At 38.1% G+C, this 19,392-nt stretch overlaps 1 protein-coding gene across 2 annotated transcripts in view; it reads right to left on the bottom strand.

The window, feature by feature from the left end:
• The window catches only part of LOC123790751 (uncharacterized), a 194,927-nt gene that overhangs the window by 4,964 nt on the left and 170,571 nt on the right, over positions 1-19,392 (bottom strand). For both annotated transcript variants that reach the window (XM_087856726.1, XM_087856727.1), the window contains one exon: positions 243-383. The gene's annotated coding sequence lies outside the window, so the exon portion shown is untranslated. The remainder of the gene's footprint in view (positions 1-242; positions 384-19,392) is intronic.

Raw genomic sequence — 19,392 nt, 5'->3', positions numbered from 1 at the left:
ATTTGATTCAGTTTTAGGAGTGGTTGTTGAGAAAAGTCCCCCATTTAGTAAGACCTGTTAGGACTCACAGACACAACTCCCAATTACTGTACCCACTATTATCTGGGTTTTGGATGGGTTTTTAATGATATTTGTTACAACCAAATGTCATCAAGCTTAAGAAGAGCAAGATCTATCAACTGTTATTCATCTTGGGCTTTTTTTCCCAGTAAATATGCAGTTCCCTGATAATATAGTCATACCTGCAAGAGCATCCAAAAGGCCGCAGGTAGCAATGGAGAACCAGTGACTTAAATTAAGTTGTCAACTCACTCTTTGGAGATAGCATTCAAGAAAGGCAAAGGCATAGACAGTTTTTCTTCCCTTCTAGGATCCATCATTACCTGGCAGGGAAAAAAAGAGGAAAAATAACATTTAAAAAATATGAGGATATAAATATGAATGTACCTATATACACAAACAGTTGTGCATGTAATCAAATTTAACGATAAAACATTCACAAATTATGGGTACCATGGTATACAGATTAGGAAGGGTGGGTATTAAGTCCTTGTGTGTCATGCACACAACCTTCAAATGTGCACTGCTCTCCCTTCCCCTGAGATCCAATAGAACCAAAAAGTGGCTGGCTAATAATTCTTTTAGCAAAGTAAAATATTCTTATTGTATTAAGACTACATATAATAAAACAATTTTACTATTATATATAGGTCAATAAAAATATGGTTTCTCTATTACTATCTGGTGAAGTCCAAGGGAAGCTCCCAACAATTTCATTTGCAGAAGAAAATTGTTTCTAGCTTTTATTTATCAGTTTTTCCAAGACCATCTTCAGAAGAAAATATACATATCAATAATATCTAAATATTTGGAAAGATTGAATTAAACTAAATTACTTTTATAACAACAGTCTAATATTTGCCCCAAAGCAATCATCTAGTAAAAGGGCAAATTCTTGTGTAATTCTTGTGTAATAATAGTAAGTCTTAACCATTCTTCATTTAAAAGAATTCATAAATACAGCATTTTTATCTATGATTTTGAAGAAAGCATATACTGTAAGCCATCAGTTTTAACAACTTCAGTATAAAAATAAAGTGTAGATGTGATAAAATGAAGAATACATTTGATTACTATATTCAGAGTACCCTCAAAACTGCACAGAACAATGGCTTCCGTGTTATTTACTGATCTCAAATTCACTGTGTGTAACTTAAAGCAATGTCCTAAAAATACCTTTTTGAAGTCATCTGCAGAACATCATATCACAAAGGTAATCAAATATATTTAGGTTTTCTTCTTTTATCATGTCAACTATTAAAATATCTTGAAATACTAGATTTATGTAAAGGTGTAAAATGTTAACCTTTATATTAAAGAAAAACTAATCAAAAAACATAATTGTTAAAAAGTGTATTTGTCTAGCTAAATCGTGGAAGGAACCGAGATGCCCTTCAACAGATGACTGGATTAAGAAGCTGTGGTCCATATATACAATGGAATATTACTCGGCTATCAGAAAGAACGAGTTCTCAACATTTGCTGCAACATGGACGGCACTGGAGGAGATAATGCTAAGCGAAATAAGTCAAGCAGAGAAAGACAATTATCATATGATTTCTCTCATCTATGGAACATAAGAACTAGGAAGATCGGTAGGGGAAGAAAGGGATAAAGAAAGGGAGGTAATCAGAAGGGGGAGTGAAGCATGGGAGACTATGGACTCTGAGAAACAAACTGAGGGCTGCAGAGGGGAGGCGGGTGGGGGAATGGGATAGACTGGTGATGGGTAGTAAGGAGAGCACATATTGCATGGTGCACTGGGTGTTATACGCAACTAATGAATCATCGAACCTTGCATCAGAAACCAGGGATGTACTGTATGGTGACTAACATAATGTATTAAAAAAACATTTGTCTTTGTCTTCTGAATATAAACATATTGATACAATACTGTCTTCTTTATTTCCTGTCTGCTGACAAATTAAGAAACATTTATCACAATGTGGTATCTTATAATTCTATTTTCAAATGTATTTTCCCCAAAATAATCTTACCTAAGATTTTAACAACAGGTATTTAAAAGATGTTATTTTTATAAGATCCACATATTTCATAATACATGGCATATCTGAGAGTAGCTATAGATAATTTGTTTCCAATATAACTTTGGCTCCTGCTGAACAAATTTTATAAATCTCAGGGGCCAAAGTAAATGGTATATCATTGTACATACATAATTCTCTGGTCTCAGAGAAAATTTGGTTTTGAAAATTGCTGTTGGCAAATATATAGGTGTAGACTTCAGAGTTTTCTGAAAGTCCCAATGAAAGACAAGCATACTTTCCCTTCAAAGGAACCACACAGACACGGTTCTTCAGAAAATATTTAAGATCTACATTAGGATAACTAGAGAAAGATCCTAAGTGAGTCTAAATGGGAAAAGAAACACAATCTTCTAAAACTGCTGTTTCTGTAAAACCTGCTGCTGCTGCTGCTGCTGCTGAGGAAATCTTGACAAACTGAAGCAACTGCTCTAGCTTCCATCACATTTGATTCTTACAGTTAGATGGCAGAAATAGATTTTCTTTAGACTAGTATGATAGTGTTTCTCAACCTTTTTTTTTATTATTATCACCTGTGTGGATATCCTTTTTAAACATTTCCCCCTCGTTTTCATACCCCCAAATTTTAATACCACAGATATGCTATATATCTGCTTATGTAAGGTGGCTGTTTGGAGGGCCGTGATCCACTGTAATATTTAAGATTTCTTTTGCTCCCAAGAAGTAATCTTCACCTCAGAAGTATGACATCAACTACGTTGAGAATCATGGTGTGCAGTAATTTGAGAAAAATAACTAAACAGGTAGGGAGGGCATAGTCTTCTCGCTCGTCATGAAATGTGTTTAGAGTAGTCTCTTACTCTCTTCTAGTGCTCATACTCAACAGGACACGCTACTAAAGACTCAGGGATGTTCTTTCAATCACATACCTTACTTTGGCCCAATATCATCTTCATGCCTGAAAACAACTATGCCTTTATGCTTTCGTCTAAACACAGAAATGCCAAAAATCCTAGAATCCACAGGAATGGAAAATGTGGAGGACTCACCATGTAAGTCCATTTCATTAATGTATCATTAATGTGTCTCACCATATACATTAATGTATATATATAATGCCGAGATAACAAAAGGTCTCCTAAAATCGATTAAATTATTGACTAGTTAAAATAAACATTGGCTAGAAACATAGATAAATTTGAAGGGGTGATACTGTAGTGTCAAGAGACCTTCTGGAAGCTTCAGAGAGATAAGCACTGATATCGATGGGAATCTAAATATCAGTGGCACATTGCTGAGTCTTAAGTGGAACTAAAACCTTGTATTCCTCCATACCCATCTTCCCTCAAGAAAACAGGAGACAATCGAACTTTACATCAGAAACCAGGGATGTACTGTATGGTGACTAACATAATATAATAAAAAAAAAAACATTAAAAAAAACAGGAGACAAATAATTTTTCTGATGGAATCTAGAGAATCAGTAGTGATGCCCCTCTTTCATTCCTAATTTCAGTGATTTACATCTTTTTTGTTTCTTGTTCAGTCTAACTAAAGTCTTGTCAGTTTCATTAACCTTTGAAGAAATCTAACTTCTGTTCTCATGTGTTTTTTTTTAAGTTATTTTGGGTTTTACTTTTATTTCATTCATTTTTTTGCTCAAATCTTCATTATTTATTTCATTGTACTTGATTTTCTAGTTGAACCTTTTTCTTGTTTCTTAAGGTAGAAGTTTAAGCTATTTATTTGGTATATTTACTCTTTTCTCATAGTCATTTGAAACCATAAATCTTGAGGCACTTGGATGGTTTATTTGGTTAAGTATCAGGAGCTTGATTTTGGTTCAGGTCATGATCTTAGGGTCATGAGATCAAGTCCCACATCAGGCTCTGTGCTCAGTGAGGAGTCTGTTTGAGATTCTCTCTGTCCATCTACCTCTTTCCCTCTTCCCACTCGTGTGCATGCTCTCTCTCATAAATAAATAAATAAATAAATAAATAAATAAATAAATAAATAAATAAATAAAATCTTTAAAAAAACAACAACTATAGATCTCTAAGCATGGCTTTATATGTATCCCACTCAGTTCTAAATGTTTTCTAGTTTCTTTTATTTTTCTTTGACCCATGGGTTCTTCTAAGTATGTTAATTCCAAATATTTGGTGATTTCCCAGATTTATTTGTTTTGATCTCTTATATAATTCCCATATGGTCATAGACCATATTTTATAACTTTAATCTTTTTAAATTCATTGTGTCCAGTTCTATGACTTAGCACATGATCAATGCTGGAGAATGCTCCAGATGTGTTTGAAAATAATATATTTTCTGCTGTGTTCTATATATATATAGCTGATCAAGTTTACTGAGACAGATTGCTTAAGTATGCTATAGCCACACTGATTTCTGTCTAATTGGTCTATCAATCATTAAGAAAAAGGTACTAAAGATTCCAGATATTATCACTGAATTACCTACTTATCCCTTCAACCATGTCTCAGACCTCATCTTCTTTATCTATTCATCTGTTGGAGGGCATCTCTGCCCCTTCCACAGTTTGGCTATGTAATATTCCATTGTACTCCTTCTACAGTTTGGCTACTGTGGACATTGCTGCTATGAACATTGGGGTGCATATGGCCCTTCTTTTCACTACCTCTGCATCTTTGGGGTAAATACCCAGTAGTGCAGTTGCTGTGTCATAGGGGAGCTCTATATTTAACTTTTGGAGGAACCTACATACTGTTTTCCAAGGTGGCTGTACCAGCTTTCATTCCCACCAACAGTGTAAGAGGCTTCCCCTTTCTCCACATCCTCACCAACATAAGTTGTTTCCTGACTTGTTAATTTTTGCCATTCTAACTGGCAGAAGAATAGGGGACCCTATTTCAGCTGGTCCCTGAATTTAGCTGGATATCTACCAAACCATTCTGAACACCCATGAAATAAGCCTGAAGTGTAAGAATATATATCTGAACCTCTACAATCATAAAATCTCTTGCAGTCATGAGGTATGAAGAGTGGAGTCATGATTCTGCAGGCAGATATTGGAAGATAAACAGAAGGGGGAGGTAGCCACCATAAGCTGGCACTGGGAAAGCGATATAACATCAGACCGCAAGACCATCCCATGCTGGGGACTAGGCAATAACTCGCAGAGTGGTAGCATCCAGGCAAAGAGCTTCAGAGCAGCCCACAGACAGCATCTAGGAGCTGCAGGTGCATGTGTGTGAACCTGGGTTGGCTCATGGTTTTAGAAGCACAAAGGGCAGAGATGCACCCTCGCCCTGGGGTTGACGTCTGGGAGAGTTGTTGTGGGCATGCACCACTCAGGAGAGGCTGCAGTTTTTAGCAGCACAGACAGAAACAGTACTGTGTGTAGTGGACAGCTCAGTGAAGAGCAGACTATGATTTCTCTGCTCTGGGATAGAAGTTTGGGTGCGGCCATTTCTACTCTGACTCTTGGAAGAGACATGGAAAGCTGCAAAAGAACAAAAGCTCAAAAAAACTGGTTTCCACTGAGCCCAACCCCTTGACAGGGGGCAGGGCAACTCTGCCCAAGCAGGCCCCTCCCCCAGAAGACAGGCTGGAAGAACAAGAGGACAACAACCCTAGGGTCCCCATAAAATGGGTACATCTTGCTTGGATCATAGTTAATACTTTGGACTCTGTACATTCCCTCAATCACCCGTGAACAGAATGACTAAGAGGAGGAACCCCCAACAAAGAAAAGAACCAGAGACTATGGCCTCTGCCACAGACTTAATGGATAGGGATATAAGAAAGATGTCAGAGATAGACTTCAGAGTAGCAATTATGTAGTCGATATCTAGGCTTGAGAAAAATATTAGTGACAACATAGAATCTCTAAGGGCAGAAATGAGATCTAATCAGGCTGAACTTAAAAATTCTATGAATGAGATGCAGTCTAAACTGGATACCCTGACAGCCAGGGTAAATGAGGCAGAAGAACAAATTAGTGAGCTAGAAGATATGATGATAGAAAGGAAGGAAGTCTAGGAGGCCTGAGATAAACAGCTAAAAGCCCATAAGAACAGACTTAGAGAGATCAATGATACCATGAAACAGTCCAATGTCAGAATTATTGGGATCCCTGAAAGGGTGGAGAGAGAGGAGGGGACTAGAAAGTATATTTGAGCAATTTGTAGCTGAGAACTTCCCTAATCTGGAGTAGGAAACCAGCATTTGTGTCCAAGAGGCAGAGAGATCCCTCCCAAGATCAATTAGAATAGACCAACACCATGACATATAATAGTAAAACTTCAAATTTTAGAGCCAAGGAAGCTTTCCTGAGAGCTGCTAGAGGGAAGAGATTTCTTAAGTACAGAGGGAGGAAGATCAGAATAATGTCAGACCTGTCCACAGAGACCTGGCAAGCCAGAAAGGCCTGGCAAGACATATTCAGGGTACTAAATGAGAAGAACATGCAGCCAAGAATACTTTATCCAGCAAGGCTGTCATTCAGAATGGATGGAGAGACAAGAGCTTCCAAGAACAGAAGAAACTGAAAGAATATCTGACCACCAAGCTGGCCCTGCAAGAAATATTAAGGGGGTGGGGTTCTATAAAAGAAGAAGGACCCCAAGTGTAAATAGACCAGAAATTTTAAAAAGAGAATCTATAGAAACACGGACCTCACAGGCAATATGATGGCACTAAAATCATATCTTTCAATAGTCACTCTCAATGTGAATGGCATAAATGCTCCCATGAAACAGCAAAGGGTTGCAGACTGGATAAAAAGACATGACCCATCCATATGCTGTCTAACCAGAGACTCATTTTAAACCTAAAGATACATTCAGATTGAAAGTGAGGGGATGGAGAACCACTTATCATGCCAACGGACCTGAAAAGAAAGCTGGGGTAGTAATTCTCATATCAGACTAATTAGATTTTAAGCTAAAGACTGTAGTAAGAGATGCGGAGATACACTATATCATACTTAAAGGGTCTATACAACAAGAAGATCTAGCAATTATAAATATCTATGCCCCCGACATGGGAGCAGCCAACTACATAAGCCAACTGTTAACCAAAATAAAGAATCGTATTGATAATAATACTTAAATAGCAGGAGCCTTCAACACTCCACTCTCTGCAATGGACAGATCATCTAAGCAGAAGATCAACAAAGAAAGAAGAGCTTTGAATGACACATTGGACCAGATGGACTTTGTAGACATATATAGAATATTCTGCCCTAAAACAACAGAATTCTCATTCTTCTCAAATGCACATAGAACTTTCTCCAGAATAGACCACATACTGGGTTACAAATCAGGTCTCAATTGATACCAAAAGCTGAGATTATTCCCTGCATACTTTCAGATCACAATGCTTTGAAACTGGAACTCAATCATAAGAAAAAATTCAGAAGGAATTCAAACACTTGGAAGTTAAAGACCATCCTGCTAAAGAAAGTTTGGGTCACCCAGAAAATAAAAGAACTTAAAGAATTCATTGAAACTAATAAGAATGAAAACACATTGGTCCAAAACCTATGCGATACTGCAAAGGAGGTCCTAAGGGGGAAATATATAGCCATCCAAGCGTCATTCAAAAAAAGTAGAAATATCCCAAATGCACAAACTAACCTTACACCTAAACAAGCTGGAGGAAAGATAAACTCTTTTTTTAAGTCATTTTTTTTAATTTTTAATTTTTATATTTATATTTAACAGATATATTCTTCATTTTGGCTTCCTTTCTCTGTACACAATTTTATATATATAATAAGTTTTACTTTAATTACAATTTTGGGATCTAGTGTCTTCTAACACACAGACTAAAATACATCCAGGACCACCTATTAGATTATGTCCTTTCTTTTTCCCTTTTTCTTTTCTTTTCTGGTTTCTGAACTCTTCAGATTGTTCTAGTGTAGATTCTGCTGGGGTCATTGTTGATATTTTTTATTTTGTTCTCTCATTCATCTAGTCTTCTCTGGAAAAAAAATGACTAGAAGGAGAAATTCCAACAAAATAAAGAACCACAGGTAATACTCTCTGCCATAGATTTAATTGATATGGGTGTAAGTAGATGTCAGACCTAGAATTCAAAATAACGATTGTAAAGATACTAGCTAGGGTTGAAAAAGCATAAACGACACTACAGAATCCCTTAGTGCAGAAATAAAAGAACTAAAATCTAATCAGGCCAAAAGAAATGCTTCAATTGAGATGCAGTCTAAAATGGATGCTATAATGGCTAGGGTAGATGAGGCAGATGGGACAGTCAATGACACAGAAGACAAGATGATGGAAAGTAAGGAAGCTGAAAAAAACAAACAACTACTGGATCATGAAAGGAGGCTTCAAGAAATCAGCAAAACCACAAAGCGAAACAATATTAGAATAATTGGGATCCCAGGGGAAGAGGAAAGAGAGAGAGAGACACACACACACAGAAGGTATATTTGAGCAAATCATAGCTGAGAACTTCCCTAAACTGGGGAAGGAAACAAGCATTCAAGTCTAGGACACACAGAAAACCCCCCTCAAAATCAATAAATATAGATCAACAACCACACATATAATAGTGAAACTTACAAAATTTCACAGATAAAGAGAAAATCCTGAAAGCAGCTAGAGACATGAGTTCCTTAAAAAACAAGGGTAGAAACACTAGAATGGCATGAGACCTATCCACAGGGGCCTGGGAGGCCAGAAACGGATGGCATGATATATTCGGGGTACTAACTGTGAAAAACCTGCAGCCAAGAATACTTTGTCCAGCAAGGCTGTCATTCAGAATGGAAGGAGAGATAAAGAGCTTCCAGAACAAACAGAATCTAAAAGAACTTGTAATCACTGAACTGGCCCTGCAGAAATATTAATGGAGATTCTATAGAGAGAGGAAAAAAGATGGTGGAGGAGTAGGGAAACCCTTTCTCAGCTGGTCCCCTGAGTTGAGCTGAATATATACCAGACCATCCTAAAAATCCATGGGATCAGTCTGAGACACAGGAAGATACATCTGGATCTCTACAAACGAACATCTCCAGCGCTGAATATTGAGGTACGAAGAGGGGAGCTGTGAATCCACGCACAGATATCAGAAGATAAACAGAAGGGGGAGGGAGCTGCCATGTTAAGGTGCCGGGAAGCAGTAGCCACCTGCACTGGGGAGTGGGTCGAACTCGCAGACTGGCACCCGGGAGAAAGCAGACTGACACCACGAGCCTGGGAATGCGCACAACCAGACTGAAAACCGGAGCTCCAGAGCACTCACTGGAGCCGGACTGATACCAGGAGCTCAGGAGCAGGCACGCATCCAGACTGAAAACTGGAGCTCCAGAGTGCACACTTGAACTAGACTGAAACAAGGAGCTCAGGAGTGCATGTGGGACCCGGGGGCAGCTGGTGGTGTTAGAAGCACAAAGGATGGAGACATGCTAGCCCTGGAAATGAGGGCTGGGATGCCGGCTGTGGTGTGCACAACCTGGACGCTGCAGGGTTTTTGGCAGCACCAAAAGAAAAAGAGTTAAAGTGGCCAAGAGAGCTCACTGGAGAGCGGACTGCGATCTCTCTGTTCTGAGACAGAGGCTAGGATATGGCCACTGCTGCTCTGACTCTCAGAAAAGACCCAGAAAACCACCAGGGAAAGCTGCCAGAGAACAAAAGCCTGGAAATACCAGCTCACATTGTACCCAATCCCATGCCCCTTCACAGGGGAAAGGGTGACTCTACCCAAACAGGGTTGCCTGAATATCTGTGTGGCAGGCCCCTCCCCCAGAAGGCAAGCTGAAAAATCAAGAAGCCCATGTCCCTAAGGCCCCTATAAAACAAGTGCACACTGCCTGGGTCCTCGTCCATAATTTGGGCTCTGGGCAACCCCATAACCTCTCTCATCAGAATTACAAGAAGGAGAAATCCCCCCCAGGAAAGAAAAGATAATGAGTCTGTGGTCTCTGCCACAGAACTGATGGATATGGATATAAACAAATTGTCAGAAATGGAGTTCAGAGTAACAATGGCCAAGATGATCTGTAGACTTGAAAAAGATATTAACGAAAATATTAACGAGAATATAGAATCTCTAAGGGCGGTATTGAGAGCGAATCTGGAAGAAATTAAAAATGCTATGAATCAAATGCAGTGCTTTGATAAACTAGATGCTTTGACAGCCAGGGTAAATGAGGCAGAAGAACGAATTAGTGAACTGGAGGATGGGATGGTAGAAGAGAAAGCTAAAACAGAAACTTGGCTCAAAAAAATCCAATCCCAAGAATGTAGGTTATGGGAGATTACTGACACAAAGAAACATTCCAATGTCAGAATCATCAGCATCTCCAAGGGGCTGGAGAAAGAGAGAAGTCTAGAAGAGATATTTGAACAAACTGTATCTGAAAACTTCCCTAATCTGACAAGGGAAACAAGCATTCGTGTCCAAGAGGCAGAGAGGTTGACCACAGAAAACCTACACCATGTCATGTCATAGTGCATTTCATAAATATTAGATCCAAGGATACAGTATCGAAAGCAGCCAGGGCAAAAAGATTTCTCACATAGAGAGGAAAAAATATCAGATTAACGTCAGACCTGTCTACAGAGACATGGCAGGCTAGGAACGGTTGGCAGGATATTTTCAAAGCTCTATCCCAGAAGAACATGCAGCCAAGGATCCTTTATCCAACAAGGCTGTAATTCAGAATGGATGGAGAGATAAGGATCTTCCAGGATCGGCAGAAACTGACCGAATTTGTAACCACAAAACCAGCCCTACAGGAGATATTAAGGGGGATTCTATAAAAGTAAAAAGGCCCCAAGAGTGATACAGAACAGAAATTTACAATCTACAGAAACAAAGACTTCACAGGCAACAAGACATCATTAAAATCATATCTCTCAATAATCACTCAATGTGAATGGCCTAAATGCTCCCATAAATGCCACAGGGTAGCAGATTGGATAAAAAGACATGACCCATCCATTTGCTGTCTACAAGAGACTCATCTTGAACCTAAAGGTACATCCAGACTGAAAGTGAAGGGATGGAAAACCATTTTTCATGCCAATGGACCTCAAAAGAAAGCTGAGGTAGCAATTCTAATATCAGACAGATTAGATTGTAAACTAAAGACTTTAGTTAGAGATACAGAAGGACACTATATTATTCTTAAAGGATGTATCCAACAAGTGGATATGACAATTATAAATATCTACGCCCCCAACAGGGGAGAAGCTAGATACACAAGCCAACTGCTAACCAGAATAAAGAGACGTATAGATAATAATAAGTTATTAGTAGGGGACCTCAACACTCCACTATTAGCAATAGCCAGATCACCTAAGCAGAAAATCAACAAAGAAACAAGAGCTTTGAATGCCATACTAGACCAGATGGACCTCATAGATATATAGAGAACACTACACCCCAGAATAACAGAACACTCATTCTTTTCAAATGCACATGGAACTTTCCCCAGAATAGACCATATATGGGGTCACAAAACAGGCCTCAACTGATACCAAAAGACTGAAATTTTTCCCTGCATTTTCTCAGACCACAATGCTTTGAAATTGGAACTCAATCAGAAGGGAAAATTTGGAAGAAATTCAAACACATGGAAACTAAGAACCACCCTGCTCAAGAATGATTGGGTAAACCAGGAAATCAAAAATCAATTTAAACAATTTATGGAGACCAATGAGAATGAAAACACAATGGTCCAAAACCTATGGGAGACTGCAAAGTCGGTCCTAAGGGGAAAATACATAACCATCCACGCCTCACTCAAAAGAATAGAAAAATCTAAAATGCAATTTTTATATTCTCACCTCAAGAAGCTGGATCTGAAACAGAAGAACAGGCCTAATCCATTCATTAGAAAGCAGTTGATCAAGATTAGAGCAGAGATCAATGAATTAGAAACCAGGAGCACAGTAGAGCAGAATAAATAAGATTGATAAGCTACTGGCCAGACTTATTCAAAAGAATACAGAAAGGACCTAAATTAATAATATTATGAATGAAAGGGGAGAGGTCACAACCAACACCAATGAAATAGGAAGGATCATTAACTTTTATCAACAGCTTTATGCCAATAAATTAAACAACCTGGAAGATATGGATGCCTTCCTGGAAGCCTATAAACTACCAAGACTGAAACAGGAAGAAACTGATTATTTAAACAGACCGAATAATTATGAGGAGATTGAAGGAGTGATCAAGAACCTCCCCAAAAACAAGAGTCTAGGGCCTAATGGATTCCCTGGGGAATACTCCCAAACATTCAAAGAAGAAATAATACCTATTCTTCTGAAGCTGTTTCAAAAAATAGAAAGAGAAGGAAAACTACCAAACTCATTCTATGAAGCCAGTATTACCTTGTTCCCCCAACCAGGCAAAGACTCCATCAAAAAGCAGAATTATAGACAGATATCCCTGATGAATATGGACACCAAAATTCTCAACAAGATCCTAGCTAATAGGATCCAACAGTACATTAAAAGGACTATCCATCATGACGAAGTGAGATTCATCCCTGGGATACAAGTGTGGTTCAACATTCACAAATCTATCAATGTGATAGATCATATCAACAAGAAAAGAGTCAAGAACCATATGATCCTCTCAACTGATGCAGAAATAACATTTGACAAAATACAGAATCCTTTCTTGAGTAAAACCCTGCATAGTATAGGGGTAGAGGGTACATTCCTCAATTTCATAAAAACCATCTATGAAAAGCCTACAGCGAATATCATTCTCAATGGGAAAGAGCTGAAAGCCTTTCCCTTAATATCAGGAACACGACAAGGATGCCCACTCTCGCTATTCAACATAGTACTAGAAGTCCTTGTAACAACAATCAGACAAAAAAGGGGATAAAAGGTATTTGAATTGGCAAAAAAAAAAAAAAAGTCAAACTGTCTCTCTTCACAGATGACATGATACTCTATATGGAAAACCCAAAAGAATCCACCCCAAAAGTACTAGAAATTATAGAGCAATTCAGTATTGTGGCAGGATACAAAATCAATGCTCAGAAATCAGTTGCATTTCTATACGTGAACAAAGAGACTGAAGAAAGAGAAAGTAGGGAATCCATTTCATTTACAATAGCACCAAAAGTCATACGTTATCTCGGAATTAACTTAACCAGAGATGTAAAGGACCTATATTCTAGAAACTACAAATCACTCTTGAAAGATATTGAAGAAGACACAAAGAGATGGAAAAATATTCCATGCTCAAGGATTGGAAGAATTAACATAGTTAAAATGTCTATGCTACCCAGAGCCATCTACACTTTCAATGCGATCCCGATCCATCTCCCAATGACATTTTTCAAAGAAGTGGAACAAACAGTCCTTAAATTTGTGGGGAACCCCGTATCATCAAGGAATTGTTGAAAGGAAAAACAAAGCTGGGGGCATCACATTGCCAGATTTCAAGCTATACTACCAAGATGTGATCACAAAGACAGCATGGTACTGGCACAAAAACAGACACATAGACCAATAGAACAGAATAGAGAACCCAGAAATGCACCTTCGGCTCTTTGGGCAACTAATCTTTGACAAAGCAGGAAAAAACATCCAGTGGAAAAAAGACAGTCTCTTCCATAAATGGTGCTGGGAAAATTGGACAGCTACATGCAAAAGAATGAAACTTGACTACTCTCTCAGACCATACACAAAGATAAATGCCAAATGGATGAACGACCTCAATGTGAGACAGGAATCCATCAAAATCCTAGAGGAGAACATAGGCTGCAACCTCTTTGGCATCAGCCACAGCAACTTTTTTCAAGACACATCTCCAAAGGCAAGAGAAACAAAAGAGAAAATGAACTTGTGGGACTTCATCAAGATTAAAAGCTTCTGCACAGCTAAGGAAACCATCAAAAAAACTAAGAGGCAGCCCACGGAATGGGAGTAGATATTTACAAATGACACTACAGATAAAAGATTAGTATCAAGGATGTACAAAGAACTTCTCAAACTCAATACACATGAAACAAATAATCAAATCAAAAAATGGGCAGAAGATATGAACAGACACTTTTCCAATGAAGACATACAAATGGCTAACAGACACATGAAAAATGTTCAAAATCATTAGCCATCAGGGAAATTCAAATCAAAACTACCTTGAGACACCACCACCTTATGCCAGTTATAATTGAAAAATGGACAAGGCAAGAAACAACAAATGTTGGAGAGGATGTGGAGAAAGGTGATCCCTCTTACACTGTTGGTGGGAACTCAAGTTGGTACAGCCACTTTGGAAAACAGTGTGGAGGTCCCTTAAAAAGTTAAAAATTGAGCTACCCTATGACCCAGCAATTGCACTACTGGGTATTTACCCCAAAGATACAGACGTAGTGAAGAGAAGAGCCATATGCACCCCAATGTTCACAGCAGCATTGTCCACAATAGCCAAATTGTGGAAGGAGCCGAGATGCCCTTCAACAGATGACTGATTAATAAGATGTGGCCCATATATACAATGGAATACTACTCAGCCAACAAAATGAACGATTTCACAACTTTTGCAGTAACATGGACGGGACTGGAGAAGATAATGCAAAGTGAAATAAGTCAAGCAGAGAAGACAATTATCATATGGTTTCACTCATTTATGGAACATAAGAAGTAGGAAGATCAGTAGGAGAAGAAAGGGAAGAAGGGGGGGTAAAAGGAAGGGGGAATGAACCGTGAGAGACTATGGACTCTGGGAAACAAACTGAGGGCTTTAGAGGGGAGGAGGGTGATGGATTGTAATATGCTGGTGACGGGTAATAAGGAGAGCACGTATTGCATGGTGCACTCAGTGTTATATGCAAGTAATGAATCATGGAACTTTACATCAAGAACTTAGGATGTACTGTATGGTGACTAACATAACATAATAAAAATTTTTTATAAAAAAATGAATAAAAATTAAGGGGATTGTATAAGTGAAAGAGAGATCAAAAGCAGCATAGACCAGAAAGGAACACAGACAACGGTGACTTTACACGTAACAAAATGGCACTGAATTCATACCTTTCAACAGTGATTCTGAATGTAAATGTGCTAAATTCTCCAATCAAAAGTCACAGGGTATCAGAATGGATAAAAAAAAATGCAAAACCCATCCATATGCTGTCTACAAGATACTCATTTTAGACCCAAAGACAACTCCATATTGAAAGTGAAGAGGTGGAGAACAATTCATCATGCTAATGCACATCAAAAGAAAGTTGGGGTACCAATACTTGTATCAGACAAATTAGATTTTAAGAAAAGACTGTAGCAAAGGATGGAGAGGGACACTATATCATACCTAAAGGGTCTATCTGAAAAGATCTAATGATTATAAATATTTATGCTCCTAACATGGGAGCTGTCAATTTTATAATCCAATTAATAAAATTAAAGAAACACATTGATAATAATACAAAAATACTAGGGGACTTTAATACCCCACTCACAGCAATGGGCAGATCATCTAGGCAGAAGAGAAACACACAAACAAAGGCTATGAATGACACACTGGAACAGATGGACTTCACAAATATATACAGAACTTTCCATCCTAAAGCAACAGAACACACGTTCTTCTCAAGTGCACATGGAACATTCTCCAGAATAGACCACATACTGGGTCACAAATTGTTATCAATTAGTACCAAAAGACTGGGATTATTCCTTGCATATTTTCAGACCACAATGCATTAAAACTTGAACTCAATCACAAGAGGAACTTTAGAAGAAACTCAAATACTAGGAGGTTAAAGAACATCCTACTTAAGAATGAATGGTTCAACAAGGAAACTTAAAAAGAATTTAAAAATTCATGGAAACAAATGAAAATGAAAACAGAAATGTTCAAAAGATTTCAGATGCAGCAAAGGCAGTCCCAAGAGGGAATTACATAGCAACATAAGCCTTTCCCAAGAAATAAGAGAAGTCTCAAATATACAACCTAACCATACATCTCAAAGAAGCTGGAGAAAGAACAGCAAATAATGCCTAAATCAAGCAGGAGAAGAGAACTAATATCAAAGGAGAAATTGATGAAATAAAAGCCAAAACAACAGTAAAACAGAAACTAGGAGCTAGTTCATTGAATTAAGGAGATCGATAACCCCCTAGCCAGACTTATCAAAAAGAAAAAAGAAAGGACCCAAATTAATAAAATGATGAAGGAAAGAGGAAAGATCACAACCAACAACAAGGAAATACAAATAATTTTAAGAACATATGATAAGCAAATATATGCCAACAAATTAAGCAATCTGGAAGAACACATTCCTAGAAACAAATAAACTACCAAAACTGAAACAGGAAGAAATTGAAAACTTGAACAGACTTATAACCAGTAAGGAAATTGAAGCAGCAAAAAAAATCTTCTAAAAAACAAGAGTCCAGGGCTGGATAGCTGCCCAGGGGGATTCTACAAAACGTTTAAAGAATTAATACCTGTTCTTCTGAAGCTATTTTAAAAAATAGAAATGGAATAAAAACTTCCAAACTTGTTCTATGAGGCCAGCATTACCTTGATCCCCAAACCAGACAAAGACCCCACCGAAAAGGAGAATTACAGAACAATATCCCTGGTGAACATGGATGCCAAAATTCTTACCAAGATACTAGCCAGTAGGATCCAACAGTACATTAAAAGGATTATTCACCAAAACCAAGTGGGATTTATTCCTGGGCTTCAAGGGTGGTTCAACATTCACAAATCAATCAACTTGATACATCACATTAACAAAAGAAAGCACGAGAACCATATGATCCTCTTTATGCAGAAAGGCATTTGACAAAATACAGCATTTTTTCTTGATTAAAACTGCACAGTGTAGGGATACATGGAATATACTTCAATATCATCAAAGCCATATATGAAAAGCTCACAGTGAATATCATTCTCAGTAGGGAATAGCTGAGAGCTTTGTCCTTAAGGTCAGGAACACAATAGAGATGCCCACTCTCATCACTGTTGTTCAACATAGTACTAGCATCCCTACCTTCAGCCATCAGACAACAAAATAAATAAAAGGCATCTGAATCAGCAAAGAAGAAGTCAAACTCTCACTCTTTGCAGATGACATGATACTTTATGTGGAAAACCCAAAAGACTCCACACAAAATTGCTAGAACTCATAAAGGAATTCAGCAACATGGCAGGATATACAATCAACCCACAGAAATCAGTGGCATTTCTATACACTAATAATGTGATAGAAGAAAGAGAAATTAAGGAATCAATCCCATTTACAATTGGACCAAAAACCACAGGATATCTAGGAATAAACCTAACCAAAGAGGCAAAGGATCTGAACTCTGAAAACTACAGAACACTGATGAAAGAATTTGAGTTAGACACAAAGAGATGGAAAAACATTCCAGTCCCATGGAATGGAAGAACAAATAGTGTTAAAATGCCTATGCTACACAGAGCAATCTACCATTCATGCAATCCCTATCAAAATACCATCAAGAAATGTCTGTTCATGTCTTCTGCCCATTTCTTGACTGGATTATTTGTTTTTGGGGTGTTGAGCTTTATAAGTTCTTTCTAGATCTTGGAGTCTAGCCCTTTATGTGATATGTCATTTGAAAATATCTTCTCCCATTTCATTGACTGCCTTTTAGCTTTGTTGACTGTCTCCTTTGGTGTGCGGAAGCTTCTTATCTTGATGAATTCCCAATAGCTCATTTTTACTTTAGTTTCCCTTGCCTTTGGAAACATTCAATGGAATATTACTCAGCCATCAGAAAGAATGAGTCCTTACCATTTACATCAACGTGGATGGAACTGAAAGGTATTATGCTGAGAAAGACAATTATCATATGGTTTCACTTATATGTGGAATATAAGAAACAGTGCAGAGGATCATAGGGAAAGGGAGGGAAAACTGAATGGGAAGTCATCAGAGAGGGAGACAAACCATGAGAGACTCTTAACTATAGGAAATGTACTGAGGGTTGCTGGAGGGGATATAGGTGGGGGATGGAGTAATTGGGTGATGGGATTAAAGAGGGCATGTGGTGTCATGAACACTGGGTGTTATACACAACTGATGGATCATTGAACACTACATCTGAAACTAACGATGTTCTGTATGTTAGCTAATTGAATTTAAAATTTTAAAAGTCTCTTATGGTTGGCTTCCTTCTTTTTTTTCCCTTCCCCTATGTTCATCTCTTTTTTCTTAAATTCCATATATGAGTGAAATCACATGGTATTTGTCTTTCTCTGATTTATTTAGCTTAGCATGATACACAGTAGCTCCATTCACATTGTTGCAAATGGCAAGATTTCATTTTTTGATGGCTGAGTAATATTCCATTGTGTATATATACCACTTCTTTATCCATTCATCAGTTGATGGACATTTGAGCTCCTTCTATGATTTGGCTATTGTTTATAATGCTGCTATAAACATCAAGGTGCCTACCCCCCTTCAAACCAGTATTTTTGTATCCTTTGGGTGAATACCTAGTAGTGCAATTGGAGGGTCACAGGGTAGTTCTATTTTGAACATTTTGGACTGTTTTCCAAAGCAACTGCAGCAGTTTGCATTCCCGCTATGGCTGTGTAAGAGGCTTCCCCTTTCTCCATATCTTTGCCAACATTTGTTTTCCTATGCTGATAATTTTAGCCATTCTGACAGTTATGAGGTGGTATCTCATCATTTTTTTTTAAGATTTTATTTATTTGACAGAGAGAGAGAGCACAAGTAGGGGGAGTAACAGGCAGGGGAGAGGGAGAAGCAGCCTTCCCGCAGAGAAGGGAGCCCGATGTGGGATTCCATTCCAGGACTCTGGGATCATGCCCTGAGCCAAAGGCAGATGCTTAACGACTGAGCCACCCAGGAACCCCTCTCATCACGGTTTTGATTTGTATTTCCCTAATGCTGAGTGATGTTGAGCATATTTTCACGTATCTGTTGGCCATCGTGATGCCTTCTTTGGAAAAGTTTCTCTTCATGTCTTCAGCCCATTTCCTAACTGGATTATTTGTTTTATGGGTGTTGAGTTTGATAATTCTTTATCCAATATGTCATTTATTAATATCTTCTTCTCCCTTTCCACAGGCTGACTTTTATATTTGTTGATTGTTTCCTTTGCTGTGCAGAAGCTTTTTATTTTGATGAAGTCCTAATAGTTCATTTTTACTTTTGTTTTCCTTGCCTCCCAAGGCATGTCTACTAAGAAGTTGCTACAGCCGAGGTCAAAGAGGTTGCTGCCTATGATCTCAAGGAATTCGATGGTTTCCTGTCTCACATTATGTCCAACAATCATTTTTATTTATTATTGTGTATAGTATAAGGATGTGGTCCAATTTTAATGTTCTGCAT

Source organism: Ursus americanus, chromosome 28 (genome assembly GCF_024610735.1).
Source record: "Ursus americanus isolate L20-20 chromosome 28, mUrsAme1.1.p, whole genome shotgun sequence".
Taxonomy (NCBI): domain Eukaryota; kingdom Metazoa; phylum Chordata; class Mammalia; order Carnivora; family Ursidae; genus Ursus; species Ursus americanus.
This window is presented reverse-complemented; position numbering and strand designations above follow the sequence as displayed.